A 14,734-nucleotide genomic window follows, 5' to 3' on the forward strand; every position below is an offset into this window, starting at 1 on the left:
ACCATGAGAATTTCAAGGGGTTTCCTCGTCAGTTGATTTTAGATTTTTCTTGTGTTTGAAATGTTCAAGTATGGAAGTTTCGCACATCTCATTTACCCGTACAATGTATTTCTTTACCGAAGTAATGCACATAACATAAAAGTCATGTTGGTCACTTAATTCAATTACTGTGGAGTACGGGAAGGGGCATTTATTAAACTTCATTTGGTAAAGTATATAGATATATTTTCATTTTATTAGTAAATGTTGAGGTTGGGGTGATCGTCACACCGACAAATTATAAGTTGAAGAAGTTTATTGTCGTTCTAAAACGATATTGGACATACGAGATTTGAATTTTGGTAGATTTTAAGACTGAAGCATACATTATCATATCTGCCAGATCAGCCCATTTCATGTTTTCACACATCTAGTGAGAGCACTTCAAAAAACACATCCACTGCCATTAACGGCACAACTGGTCATGTGACTACTTTTACCGTATTTTCCGGACAATATGCCGCGGCCTATACGTTAAAAAAGTGAAATTTTCAGGGGTGCGGCCTATGCGTCGGAGCGGCCTATACGTCATTTTATCTTTTCTAAATGCGCCTTTCATGCGGCCTATACGACAGTTTTAATTTTTCCCTTGCATTTTGAAAGCTGTTGAAATTGTATTTCATTTCTCCAGGGCATCGTTGCTGGGTATATCTTGAAATCTACACGACCGCAATAATTGCACCTTACAAATATGAGTAAAATAGAATAATGAGTTAGCATATGCATACAATCAACTGTTTTATTTAAAAAAAAATTTTTTTGATATATTTATATACATGCATTACACTACTAAGTTTTTATCATACACTATTTGCACATGCATAATAGTAGCGGTTAATTCACGTTCATCAAAGCCGTTGATATTGTCGTCCTCTGAATCTGAATAGAATAAGTGCAGTTGTTCCTCGTCTAACTGTGAGGATGATATTATTTCTACAAGCCGATTTAAGGGAACGTCGTCGTCACTGCCGTCACTGCCATATGCAATAGTTCTCGTAAAGTATAGAATTGACAATTTTGCTGTAAGGGCCTTCGAAAACTGTATTCGACGGATTAACAAGAGTGATTACCTGTAAATTCAATCGAATTTAATGACTATTTATCGGAGACATTCTCTATACGACATGGTCATGTTCGCCGCATTTTGGTGTATAGGCCGCGGCCAATATGCTGGAGCGGACTATACGTTAAATTTCATTTCTGAAATAGATAAAATATACAGCTGCGGCCAATACGGTGCAGCGGCCTATTGTCCGGAAAATACGGTAATAAGAGAAGAAAATGCTTGCTTCTTATTGGTCAGTTAGTTTCAGGGTGGACTCGTCCGCTTGGTCGAAACCATGTTTAAAGTCATTAGCCAATCACAATGCCTTCATAACGTCACATGTTATGATATTCTTTGACATGGTTATAAAAGTAGCCGCACAAGGTGATTTCTTTCTTTCGGCGGCTTTCACCATAAGAATTTCAAGGTGTTTTCGCGTCGGCTGATATTATATTTTTTTTAATAAACGAATTTCATAAAATGACGAACTACAGAGCAACACTTCCTGACTTTGTGATGGACATGCCAGAAATTGAATTAGAGAACTACGACTTATCGGGTCGATACGAAAACGAAACACATGTTCCAGAATTTGTATACGTAGACAATGCATCGGTCGCTTTAGCGGACGCGGCTTTTCTAGAAGAAGAGTTAACAATCGCGCTAAAATGCTGGGACGTACAAAGCAAAGCCAAAGAAGATCGGAAAAAGTACGAACACGACATACGTTGCTGCGTGTGCTTTACAATAAAGGACGTTAATGTTATGTATACATGTTTACATCATACATGCAAAGACTGCTGTCTTCGCCTAGTACGGTGTCCGCTGTGCAGGAAGCCTTTCGATCGTTACGTATATTCCTTCAAAATTGTTTAGGAAACAGTAACGAAATTTATACTTATAAATATATACAGCATCTCATTGCGAATAATTACGTCCTCCAGTCAAGTGACACGATTCTGCGGTTGGTGTTACGGTATCGGCTTAGTGATGTCCTATGATGGCGCTACAACTATGCCAAGTTAAACCTTACTTTTATTTGTTTACATTTATTATCAAATGATTTGTTCAATTAAAAATGTGAAAAAGAAAATCGTTTTTGATACTTCTAATTATCGTCATTTATCTCAAAGGCAGCAGGTAAATGTTGTGTTCGGGGTGTCGTCACATCGACAAATTATAGTTAAAGAAGTTTATTGTCGTAAAAATCGACATTTGACATACGAAATTTGAATTTTGGTACATTTTAGTAACTTAAGTATTCAATATCATATCTGCCAGATCAGGCCATTTCATGTTTTCACACATCTAGTGAGAGCACTAGAAAAACACATCCGTTCTCTTTGTCGGCACAACTGGTAATGTGACCATTTCTAATTTTAACAGAAAATGCCCTCTTCTGATTGGTCAGTTGATTTCAGGGTGGATTCGTCCGCTTGGGCGAAACCACGTTGAAAGCCATCATCCAATCAGAACGCTCTCTCTACGTCGGGGGTTAAGTTATTTTTGACAGGGCTATAAAAGCAGCCGTAAAAGGTGATTTCTTTCTTTTGGCGGCTTTCAGCATGAGAATTTCAAGGGGTTTCCTCGTCAGTTGATTTTAGATTTTTCTTGTGTCTGAAATGTTCAAGGATGGAAGTTTCGCACATCTCATTTACTCGTACAATGTATTTCTTTACCAAAGTAATGCACATAACATAAAAGTCATGTTGGTCACTTAATTCAATAAGTGTGGAGTACGGGAAGGGGCATTTATTAAACTTCATTTGGTATAGTATATAGATATATTTTCATTTTATTAGTAAATGTTGAGGTTGAGGTGATCGTCACACCGACAAATTATAAGTTGAAGAAGTTTATTGTCGTGCTAAAACGATATGGGATATACGAGATTTGAATTTTGGTACATTTTAATACTTAAGCAGACACTATCATATCTGCCAGATCAGCCCATTTCATGTTTTCACACATCTAGTGAGAGCACTACAAAAAAAAACACGTCCACTGCCATTAACGGCACAACTGGTCATATGACTACTTTTAATTAGAGAAGAAAACGTTTGCTTCTTAGTGGTCAATTAGTTTTAGGGTGGACTCGTCCGCTTGGTCGAAATCATGTTTAAAGTCATTAGCTAATCACAATGCTTTCATAACGTCACATGTTATGATATTCTTTGACATGGCTATAAAAGCAGCCGCACAAGGTGATTTCTTTCTTTCGGCGGCTTTCACCATAAGAATTTCAAGGTGTTTTCGCGTCAGTTGATATTATATTTTTTTTAAAAAAACTAACTTCATAAAATGACGAACTACAGAGCAAAACATCCTGACTTTGTGATGGACATGCCAGAAATTGAAATAGAGAACTACGACTTATCGGGTCGATACGAAAACGAAACACATGTACCGGAATTTGTATACGTAGACAATGCATCGGTCGCTTTAGCGGACGCGGCTTTTCTAGGAGAACAGTTAAACATCGCGCAAAAATGCTAGGACGTACAAAGCAAAACCAAAGACTATCGGAAAAAGTACGAACACGACATACGTTGCTGCGTGTACTTTACAATAAAGGACGTTAATGTGATGTATATATGTTTACATCATACATGCAAAGACTGCTGTCTTCGCCTAGTACGGTGTCCGCTGTGCAGGACGCCTTTCGATCGTTACGTATATTCCTTCAAAATTGTTTAGAAAGCAGTAACGAAATTTATACTGATAAATATATACAGCATCTCATTGCGAATAACTATGTCCAGTCAAGTGACACGATTCTGCAGTTGGTGTTACGGTATCGGCTTAGTGATGTCCTATGATGGCGCTACAGTATGCCAGGTTAAACCTTATTTTTATTTATTTTCATTTATTATCCAATGATTTGTTCAATTAAAAATGTGAAAAAGAAAATCGTTTTTGATACTTTTAATTATCGTCATTTAGCTCAAAGGCAGCAGGGAAAATAATGGCTGTATGGGGTAAAAAGTTGGTTGGTTGCTTGTTTGTTTTGGGTTTAACGCTATTTTTAAACAGTATTTCAGTAATGTAACGGCGGGCGGTTTACCTAAGCAGTGTTCCTAGATTCTTTTCCAGTACAAACCTGTTCTCCGCAAGTACCTGTACGAAATTTTACAGCTGTAAAATACCTGTATTTTTGTTCAAAATAACAGTCATGCTTATTCCAAATTTACACCTGTAGATTTTATAAAACAACATTGATTTTACAGCTGTAGATTTCAATTTACAGCTGTCAAACGAGTGTAAAACAGTTCGAAATATGCAAATGAACTACACCTGTAAAAAAAGTTACAGCTGTAAAAATGAAAAAAGTTACAGCTGTAAAAATGCCCCAAAGTTACAGCTGTAGAAATATTATAGGTGTTGAAAAAGAGGGCATTATTTTAAGGGACGAAAGTAGAGGTGCAAAATGTTTTAGGATGAATTGCAATTCTCTAGATAAGGTAGCAATTTCTATGAAAATGGCAAAATAAATGATCTAGTACGTAAAGTATATATGGTATGATTACAGTATAGCAACAGCAAAATTCAAGATCAGGATACAAAGTAGAACATGTGCAGATCTTGTTTATAAAACTTTCTTTGTAAGTCATGAAAACATATGACAATCTTGTAATTATTTCTTTTAAACTTATCGGCTTCCAGTATAGAGTAAATAGTTAATGTATGTACTTACGCATGTCCTTTTACAACTATAATAGATAATTTAATATCTGTACTTACTCTATACCGCTTTAAATTCTAAAATTTTACAAAATGTTATGTCTGTGTGAATTTCAATTATATCCCGCCAAAATGCATTAAAGATGGCTGACAATACTCATGTTTCCCCCCAAAAAATGTTACAGCTGTAATTTTGAGACATGGCCATTTTACAGCTGTAACTTTCAACAGTATAATTTTTACAGCTGTAAATTGAGACCTTCATATTTTACACCTGAAAATTGTAACTGTATTTCTGATCAGTTTTCAACTTACAAGTCTTTTACAGTTGTAATTTCAAAATACAGGTCTTTTACAGACGTTTTACAGCTGTAAAACAGGTCCATTTTTCGTACAGGTAATGGCCAACTTCCCTACATCAGTCAGGGGTGGAGGACGAATGATTACAAACACAATCTCTTTTATCAAATCGCCACGGAGAACATACGCCTCGCCCATGACTCGAACTCGCGACCAGGCCATCCGTAGATCTGCACTCTCCCTATTGAACTAAGTGGGCGGGCTATGACATAAATAAATGTGGTTTATGCGTAATGAATGAAGAAAGTTCTTCTCTTCTTAAAGAAAAACAACTTCTTCACTAGGGTGGATTAAACGGACAATAATCTCAGCTTTTGGTGAAATACAACATTATTCATATGTAAAGTGTGTCACTCTTGAGTGCCAGTAATTTAAATGGTATTGGGTGCTACAAGGCTACAGGCTGGGAAATAAAAAATAGCCATTTCTGAATCCTCAGCGAAAGTAAATGCTAAAAAGAATAGGTAAAGAAGTAAGAGTTTTAGACAACTGATAGAAGACATTTAGATGAAGTAAAGCTGACTTGTGTGTAGTATCAAATACCACTAAATATGTTAACTGCTTGTGTAATTTTATAGGTGACGATAACGTCTATAAAGTAAGAAAATGCTGATGACAAAGCTAATGATGATTAATTATGGTGATGGGTCAAGATGACTCTTATTATTCCTATAACATAAGCACCAACATGATAAAACAACGGGAGATATTCTAGATGTGTATTTATTTTATAAAGCTTTTGCAACAACTAGTTCGTTAACGATCTATATATGTTAAGCGATTTACTTAAAGAATCAGTTTTAAATACTCTTTATTGATTGTCTAAATAGACTTTCTAACTTAATTAAATGTAAGTATGGGTAGTTTAGATAAAATGTATTTTTCAAAGTGCTATTACTCGTAGAGATTCTCAAATGTTATGTTAAAATTACCTCCCTTTATTACAATTAATTATCAATAATTGTGTTCAATTACATGTATCCCCATTATTTTGCTGTCTCTACATGAACCGACCGTCTTTCTCATGTATCATTTACAGTTGGGCAATGTTTATATATTATATTACATTATTCATTACACATCTGTCTTTTGACAGTTTTGTATTACAAAGTTCGGGAACGAATGTTACGTACTTCGGTGTTTCTGGAACGCTCTTACCAAAAATAATGTTACGCCAAACAAGGCGGTGTTCTTGTATTAGTTTATATAAAAATTGAAGTAACATAACTTTGAAGAAAATACTCAAGGTTTGATTAAGGTTCAGATAGCCGAAAATTTGAAACAGAAGGTTGTTATTTTATTACGAAATGTTTTCTCGGCCCGGTCGATTTTCTGAATACGGCAGATAGGTGAGTTTTAGATACATGTATACTTCATTGGTATTTTGTACATTTGTGAAGACTTCTGTCAGTGAACACTATTTAAGAATATTAAACTAACAAGCAGTATAATGTTCCTAGCTCTTAAGAATGACCTCATACATCTATGATCTTCAAATCAGCAGCATGGGGGAGTCGGCGCACCCAGGGGCTCCCATAAAACAGTAGAAAATTCCATCAAAGTCCTTGAAGAAAAGCTACTTGATTAAAGTCTATAGATTCTGGAGTCCTTACAGGCATCATACATACGATGCAGGAGACTAAAATGTCTGAGTAACCTTGTCATGCATTAGGCAGCGACAGGGCGGCTGTCGCACCCTGTGGTTTTCGAACGACAGTGCAAACGCTATTAAAGCCCTACAGCCTAGAGCAAATAGACTTGAATAAAATCACAAGGGTCGGGAATCCTTATAAGTATATGAATACGATGGAACTAAAATGTCGAAATCCCAGTCATACATAATCCCGTGCCAAATACGCTCATCCCGAGGGTAAAATAAACATTTTAAGTGTATATAACTACAATAAAATGATAATATCATGACTGAAGCCTGAAACAAATATGTAAGACTTTGGACCTGTAAAATATTTGTCATCAAGCGATTATCCAATCTTTTCTCTTGCCCGTCTGAGAGAAATATGAAATATTTGAAAAAGACGTTATTAATTTGTGAAGAACGCCTATTGATTGGTTAAAATATTAAGCGTATGCCAGTGGAATTTCAATGTACACCTGAATCGTCCAACTGATGGTAATTTGTATATTATACAACAGATATAATAATGCTTCATTTCGATATAAAGAGAGATTTGATTATGAACTGTTTATGAAAGGGAGCTTTTCACTTCGTTATAATACAATAACACCCCAGCTTTTCACTTCGTTATAATACAATAACACCCCAGATATAATTTCTAAAATATAACATTAATAACTGTGGTAACCCACGCCTAATATGGGTACTATTTATAACCTCAGGTTTTCCGATACTTGTAACTATATTTAGTATTTCTACTTTATCTGGTTGCGTACATTTAAACCAATGCAACAGGCGAACCTCTATAAAAACACAAAAATAGCGACTTAAAACTATATCAAAAAGACATGATATTTTTACTTTTGTTATGATATCGGTCAAATTAGTTTAATAGTAAAATTGACTTGTAAATGGAAAGTTTAATATGTAGAAACTAAATTTGCGAACCGTTACGTTCTCGGTTTCATTTAGTTTGTGAATCGCTTTATAGCTGAAGTATGTTTAGATTATTGACTAATTGAGAGTTAAACGATCGATGCTAAGTTACAAGAAAAAGTTATCTTCACATTGCGAATGGAATGTCAATTGGCGTTTTATCGTTTTAGTAGTCATGTGCCTATCTTCAGGGAGTGTGACGTCATCATTTTCCCTATATGTTCTATATAAAGCCACCATCTTGGTCTCGGAGGAGGGAATTTTCCCAGATAAATTTGTTTAATCAATAGAGCGTAATTAAAACCGTCTGCTAGTTTGATTAAACATTTAAATTATGTAAGTTTAAGTCAACAAAGGTGAAGTACTATAATTTAATAGGTATATAGACCTAGTTCAGATTAAAATTTCTTTTAATGTAAGCAAATTTCATATCAAAGTGTAAACATTGATTTTAGTATTTAGCCAATAAATATTGTACGAATGTCCAAACTTTCAATCTTACCTTATTACTGTAGGGTTTATTTTCTAAGATTCTAAAAGGGAAGTAATTCAAATCAATATTTAAGGCATTAAGGCAAACGCTTCGATATTATTAATGTTTATTTGATTATTCCCGAAAATTAAATCATTTATAAGATGAAAGAACTTTGAAAGAAACAAAATGTGAAAATGACCAATCATTGTGTTTTGTCGATTCGGTTGTGGTACACTATATTACCACCTTAAGAGAAAATCATTGATACAACTGTTCTTCTTGATGCTAACGGGAGGCCGCTGGTTCTTCCCAAATGCCCGTCCGTAATGAAATAATGCCTGGAGTGGCACCTGGGGTCTTTCTCCTCCACGAAAAGCTAGTAAGTCTCCATATGACCTATTTGTGACGGTCAATCCAACATCAACAATATTGCTAATAAAATGAAAAAAAGTATAATATTAATATATAAAATATATAACAAAATACAGTTTATAAAATGATCCAACTTTCAAATATTAATGATACACTATATATGCACTTCGGTTCTGTGAAATATTGCGATCTCCCAAACCTGCAACGAGACTATACGAGGTGGATACAAAACTATGGTGGCTGATTTCTGCCATTTCGCGTTTTCGCCCCGCGACCCCGCCGAGCGAAAACACGAGAATCAACAAGTTAAAATGGCGGGGGCGCGGGGCGAAAACTCGCTATTTAGCGTGGGCGCGGAGCGAAAACTCGCTGTTAAGCGGGGTCGCGGGGCGAGATTTAGTAACTGGTATGTCGGGGACGCGGGACGAAAACACGATAATTAGCGCTGCTTAAAACGTCGAGTTTTCGCACCGCGCCCCGACATTCCAGTTACTAAATCTCGCCCCGCGCCCCCGCTAATTATCGTGTTTTCGCTTCGCGTCCCCGCTAAATAGCGAGTTTTCGCCTGGCGCCCCCGCCATTTTATCTTGTTAATTTTCGTGTTTTCGCTCAGCGGGGTCGCGGGGCGAAAACTCGCTATTTATCAGGGGCGCGAAGCGAAATCACGATAATTAGCGGGGTCGAGGGGCGAGATTTAGTAACTGGAATGTCGGGGGCGCGGTGCGAAAACTCGACGTTTAAGCAGCGCTAATTATCGTGTTTTCGCCACGCGCCCCCGACATACCAGTTACTAATTCTCGCCCCGCGATCCCGCTAATTATCGTGTTTTCGCTCCGCGCCCCCGCTAAATAGCGAGTTTTCGCCCCGCGCCCCCGCCATTTTAACTTGTAAATTCTCGTGTTTTCGCTCGGCGGGGTCGCGGGGCGAAAACGCGAAATGGCAGAAATCAGCCACCATACAAAACAGATATAAAGAAGAAGATCATACTTGTTATATACATTTGACTATTAAAGTAACACGAGAAATTAGCTAACTTCATAAAATGACGAACTACAGAGCAACACTTCCTGACTTTGTGATGGACATGCCAGAAATTGAAACAGAGAACTACGACTTATCGGGTCGATACAAAAACGAACCACATGCACCAGAATTAGTACAGGTAGACGATGCATCGGTCGCTTTATCGGACGCGAATTTCCAAGGAGAAGAGTTAACAATCGCGCAAAAATGCTGGGACGTACAAAGCAAAGCCAAAGCAGATCGTGGAAAGTACGAACACGACATACGTTGCTGCGTATGCCTTACAATAAAGGACGTTAATGTGATGTATACATGTTTACATCATACATGCAAAGACTGTCTTCGCCTAGTACGGTGTCCGCTGGGCAGGACGCCTTTCGATCGTTACATATATTCCTTCAAAATTGTTTTGAAAAAATAATGAAATTCATACCAATGAATAAAATGACAAGGGTCGGGACTCCTTATAAGTTTATATGACTACAATAAAATGATAATATCATGACTGAAGCCTCAAACAAATATGTAAAACTTTGTACCTGTAAAATATTTGTCAGAAAGCGATTATCCAATCTTTCCTCTTGCCCGTCTGAGAGAAATATGAAATATTTGGAAAAAACGTTATGAAAAATACGTGTTATCTAAATTTCCCATACTTACACGCATTTAAGTAAGAAAGTCTATTTAGAGAATCTTTAAAGAATATTTAAAACTGATTCTTTAAGTAAGTCTCTTAACAGATATAAATTGTTAACGAACTAGGAGTTGCAAATGCATTATAAAATAAATACACATCTAGAATATCTACCGTTGTTTCATCATGTTGGTGCTAATGTTATAGGAATCGTTGCATAAGAATAAGAGTTATCTTGACTCATCACAATAATTACTCGTCATTAGCATTGTCATCAGTATTTTCTTTCTTTATAGACGTTATCGTCACCTATAAAATTACACAACCAATTAACATATTTAGTGGTATTTGATACTACACCCAAATGTTATCATAGTAGCCAGCTTTAATTCATCTAAATGTCTTCTATCAGTTGTCTAAAATTCTTTCTTCTTTAACTATTGTTTTTAGCATGTAACTTCCGCTGAGGATTCGGAAATGTCTATCTATTGATTTGTCAGCCTATAGCCTTGTAGTACCTAATACCATTTCGACTACCGGCGCTCAAGAGCACACTACATGAATAATGTTGAATTTCACCAAAAGTTGAGTTTAGTGTCCGTTTAATCCACCCTAGTGTAGAAGTTGTTTTTGTTTAAGAAGAGAAGAACTTTCTTCATTCATTACACATAAACCAAACCTTTTTACCCCATACAAGCATTACTTTCCCTGCTGCCTTTGACCTAAATGACGATAATTAAATTTCTCAAAAACAATATTCTCTTTCACATTTTTAATTGAACAAATCATTTGATAATAAATGTAAACAAAAAGAAGTAAGGTTTAATTTTGCATACTGCAGCGCCCCCATAGGACATCGCTAAGCCGATACCGTAACACCAAACGCAGAATAGTGTCACTTGACTGGACGTTATTATTCGCAATGAGAAGCTGTCTATTTTTATGGGTATCAATTTCATTATTTTTTCTAAACAATTTTGAAGGAATATACGTAACTATCGAAAGGCGTCCTACACAGCGGACACCGTACTAGGCGAAGACAACAGTCTTTGCATGTATGATGTAAACATGTATACATCACATTTACGTCCTTTATTGTAAGGCATACGCAGCAACGTGTATCGTGTTCGTACTTTTTCCGATCTTCCTTGGCTTTGCTTTGTACGTCCCAGCATTTTTGGGCGATTGTTAACTATTCTCCTTGGGAATTCGCGTCCGCTAAAGCGACCGATGTATCGTCTACATATACAAATTCTGGTACATGTGGTTCGTTTGCCTATCGGCCCGAATAGTCAAATTTAGATAACAAGTATGATCTTCTTCTTTATATCTGCTTTGTATCCACCGCGTATAGTCTCGTCTCGTTGCAGGTTTGGGAGATCGCAATATTTCTTTACCTATTCTATTTAACATGTAACTTTCGCTGAGGATTCGGAAATGTCAATTTATTGGTTTGCCATCCTGTAGCATTGTAGCACTCAATACCATTTCGACAAACGGCGCTCAAGAGTGACACACTTTACATATGAATAATGTTGAATTTCACCAAATGTTGAGTTTAATGTCCATTTAATCCACCCTAGTGAAGAAGTTATTTTTTTTTAAAAATCAGAAGAACTTTCTTCATTCATTACACGTAAACCACATCTTTTTACCCCATACAACCATTATTTTCCCTGCTTTCTTTTAGCTAAATGACGATAATTAAAAGACTCAAAAACGATTTTCTTTTTCACATTTTTAATTGAACAAATCATTTGATAATAAATGTCAACAAATAAAAGCAAGATTTAACTTGGCATACTGCAGCGCCATTAAAGGACATCGCTAAGCCGCTACCGTAACACCAACCGCAGAATCGTGTCACTTGACTGGACGTAATTATTCGCAATGAGATGTTGTATATATTTATAAGTATAAATTTCATTATTTCTTTCTAAACAATTTTGAAGGAATATACGTAACGACCGAAAGGCGTCCTGCAAAGCGGACACCTTACTAGGCGAAGACAACAGTCTTTGCATGTATGATGTAAACATGTATACATCACATTAAAGTCCTTTATTGTAAGGCATACGCAGCAACGTGTATCGTGTTCGTACTTTTTTCCGATCTTCCTTGGCTTTGCTCTGTACGTCCCAGCATTTTTGCGCGACTCTTAACTGTTCTTCTTGGACATTCGCGACGGCTAAAGCGACCGATGCATCGTCTACCTGTACTAATTCTGGTGCATGTGGTTCGTTTTCGTATCGACCCGATAAGTCGTAGTTCTCTGTTTCAATTTCTGGCATGTCCATCACAAAGTCAGGAAGTGTTGCTCTGTAGTTCGTCATTTTATGAAGTTCGTTTATTTCACTTGTTACTTTAATAGTCAAATTTAGATAACAAGTATGATCTTCTTCTTTATATCTGCTTTGTATCCACCGCGTATAGTCTCGTCTCGTTGCAGGTTTGGGAGATCGCAATATTTCTTTACCTATTCTATTTAACATGTAACTTTCGCTGAGGATTCGGAAATGTCAATTTATTGGTTTGCCATCCTGTAGCATTGTAGCACTCAATACCATTTCGACAAACGGCGCTCAAGAGTGACACACTTTACATATGAATAATGTTGAATTTCACCAAATGTTGAGTTTAATGTCCATTTAATCCACCCTAGTGAAGAAGTTATTTTTTTTTAAAAATCAGAAGAACTTTCTTCATTCATTACACGTAAACCACATCTTTTTACCCCATACAACCATTATTTTCCCTGCTTTCTTTTAGCTAAATGACGATAATTAAAAGACTCAAAAACGATTTTCTTTTTCACATTTTTAATTGAACAAATCATTTGATAATAAATGTCAACAAATAAAAGCAAGATTTAACTTGGCATACTGCAGCGCCATTAAAGGACATCGCTAAGCCGCTACCGTAACACCAACCGCAGAATCGTGTCACTTGACTGGACGTAATTATTCGCAGTGAGATGTTGTATATATTTATAAGTATAAATTTCATTATTTCTTTCTAAACAATTTTGAAGGAATATACGTAACGACCGAAAGGCGTCCTGCAAAGCGGACACCTTACTAGGCGAAGACAACAGTCTTTGCATGTATGATGTAAACATGTATACATCACATTTACGTCCTTTATTGTAAGGCATACGCAGCAACGTGTATCGTGTTCGTACTTTTTCCGATCTTCCTTGGATTTGCTCTGTATGTCCCAGCATTTTTGGGCGATTGTTAACTCTTCTCCTTGGACATTCGCGTCCGCTAAAGCGACCGATGGTTCGTCTACCTGTACAAATTCTGGTACATGTGGTTCGTTTTCGTATCGACCCGATAAGTCGTAGTTCTCTGTTTCAATTTCTGGCATGTCCATCACAAAGTCAGGAAGTGTTGCTCTGTAGTTCGTCATTTTATGAAGTTCGTTTATTTCACTTGTTACTTTAATAGTCAAATTTAGATAACAAGTATGATCTTCTTCTTTATATCTGCTTTGTATCCACCGCGTATAGTCTCGTTGCAGGTTTGGGAGATCGCAATATTTCACAGAGCCCCAAGTGCAGATATAGTGTAACATTAATATTGGAAAGTTGGATCATTTTATAAACTGTATTTTGTTATAATTTTTATATATTAATATTATACTTTTTTCAGAATATTGTTGATGTCATATGGTGACTTACTAGCTTTTCGTGCAGGACGAAGACCCCAGGTGCCACTCCAGGCATTATTTCATTACCGACGGCCACCTGGGTAGGACCAGCGGCCTCCCGTTAGCCTCAAGAAGAACAGTTATTCAATTATTTTCTCTTAAGATGTTATATATAGTGTAGCACAAGCGAATCGGCAAAACACAATGATTGGTCATTTTCACATTTTGTTTCTTTCAAGGTTCTTTTATCTTATAAATGATTTAATTTTCGGGAATAATCAGATAAACGTTGATAATATCGAGGCGTTTGCCTTAATACATTAAATGTTCATTTGAATGACTTCCCTTTTAAAAGAATCCGAGAGAATAAACCCTACAGTAATAAGGTAATATTGAAAGTTGTTTACACTTTGATATGAAATTTGCTTACTAATAGTATACATTAAAGGAAATTTTAGTCTGAACTAGGTCTACATACCTATTCAATTATAGTAATTCACCTTTGTCGACTTAAACTTTTATAATTTAAATGTTTAATCAAACTAGCAGACGGTTTTAATACGCTGATTAAACTTATCTGGGAAAATTCCCACCTCCGAGACAAAGATGGTGGCTTTATATAGAACATATAAGGAAAATGATGACGTCACACTCCCTGAAGATAGGCACATGACTACTACTGTTTAATTAAGGAAAACGAGAAAACGCTAATTGACATTCCACCCGCAATGTGAAAATAACTTTTTCTTGTAACTTAGCACCGATAGTTTAACTCGCAATTAGTCAATAATGTAAACATACTTCAGCTATAAAGCGATTGACAAACTCTAAGAAACCGAGAACGAAACTGTTCGCCAATTTAGTTTCTACATATTAAACTTT

Source organism: Mercenaria mercenaria, chromosome 12 (assembly GCF_021730395.1).
Source record: "Mercenaria mercenaria strain notata chromosome 12, MADL_Memer_1, whole genome shotgun sequence".
NCBI lineage: Eukaryota > Metazoa > Mollusca > Bivalvia > Venerida > Veneridae > Mercenaria > Mercenaria mercenaria.